The sequence below is a fragment of the Bison bison genome, unplaced genomic scaffold (genome assembly GCF_000754665.1).
Source record: "Bison bison bison isolate TAMUID 2011002044 unplaced genomic scaffold, Bison_UMD1.0 scf7180017851766, whole genome shotgun sequence".
NCBI classification, from domain to species: domain Eukaryota; kingdom Metazoa; phylum Chordata; class Mammalia; order Artiodactyla; family Bovidae; genus Bison; species Bison bison.
The window spans coordinates 5,042-6,761 of NW_011482339.1; positions in this window are offsets into that span (position 1 = coordinate 5,042).

Here is a 1,720-nt window from a genome sequence, read left to right on the forward strand (position 1 = left end):
TAAAGATGGTCAGTATCACCTGTAGTTTTGTAGTGAGGAACTTCTTGAATGGGTCATTTTTATGGCATGGAATGTATGCATTTTTATTTTTTAAGATCTCAGTGTGTGTGTTGATCTTATTGTAGTATATGCAGAACCAGAATGTACCTGGGAATATTGAATTAACTGTGAATATCCTGACAATGGGTTACTGGCCAACATATGTGCCTATGGAAGTTCATTTACCACCAGAGGTAAGAGTTGTTTTAAAAGTTTGTGTAAACACAGCCACACCAAATGTCAACTGTTTTTAATGTTTTATTCTTTTATTTATATTACTCTTGTATCATTAGAGCACAGGTTAAGATGCCAATTCCTTAGTTTGGGGCCAGTGTCCTTGACTCTTCTTTCAGTTCCCCAGATTGTATTAGTACCCATCACTGCCCAACTCTCAAAAATTCTTGATGGTATATTACCTGGGCCAGAGGGTGGGATTGCTGAGTGATGGATACTTGAGTAAATCCCCCATTAAGAGAGAAAATGTGGAAACAAGAACAGGCCTAAGGCAACACTTTGAAAAAGGCTCACAATTGGTAGGTGGTAGGAAGAGGTAACCTAAGAAGGAAACCAGTGAAGAAACACTAGCAAGATAAAGGAACCAGCAAGGTCCAGAGGCACAAAAAGCATTGGAGATGAATGTTTCAGAAGAGGGGATGGGACTTCCCTGGTGGTCCAGTGGCTAAGACTCCCGGCTCCCAATGCAGGGGGCCCAGGTTCGATCCCTGGTCAGGGACTATATACCATATACTGCAACTAAGTTTATAAATAAATATTTTTTAAAAAGGAGAGGATGATAAAATGTTGCAGACAGATCAGAGAGGGTAAATCTGATAAATGCTATTAAATTTGGTGGTTATTACCTTACATCAAAGTGATCAGTGGCCCTATTGGGTATAGTCTTTAAAACTTCCATACATTTTTACACATGTAAATATAAAAAAGTAGTGAATGTGATACTGGACACAGAGCTTAAATAAAGCATTATTTGTTGTAGATGGTAAAACTTCAGGAGATTTTCAAGACATTTTACCTTGGCAAACATAGTGGCAGGAAACTTCAATGGCAATCAACTCTAGGGCACTGCGTACTAAAGGCAGAGTTTAAAGAGGTAAGTAGATATTCCCCCAACTTAGTTTTCATCTTCATCTTTGATACTGAGATCATCCCTCTTAACTTGAAGGTTTTTAAGGTGTTTTATAACTTTGTCTTATATATGCGCATGACATAGTGATAGCGTGTCACAGCTCTGTGTATATGAATGTGGTCTTTTCCACATTTGATTGGGCTCTGCTGCACCTGTGGATGCAAAATTCAAGCTGCCACTTTTGACAGGAAACTTCTTTTTTTGTTGCTGGGAGCTAGAGAAGAGAGTGGGTGTTAAGGGGCACAGTTCTCATATCTAATTTCAAAAAATCCTACAGCTTTTCATGACTAATCTGAATCAGACAAATTGAAAATGCATTGAAATAGTGATTTCTTACTGCTTGTAATAAATATCTGTAATGACACATAAAGCTGAGTTATTAATTTTCATTAGTTTGTTGTTCTGTTTTAATTATAAGGCTTAAAAAAGACCTGTAGAAAGGTCACTCAATCCTTCCTCCTATTTTAGGTAGGATCACACCTAAACCCTCCACTGAACACACTGGCTTTTCTGGATAATGTTAACCTGTATTTTTAA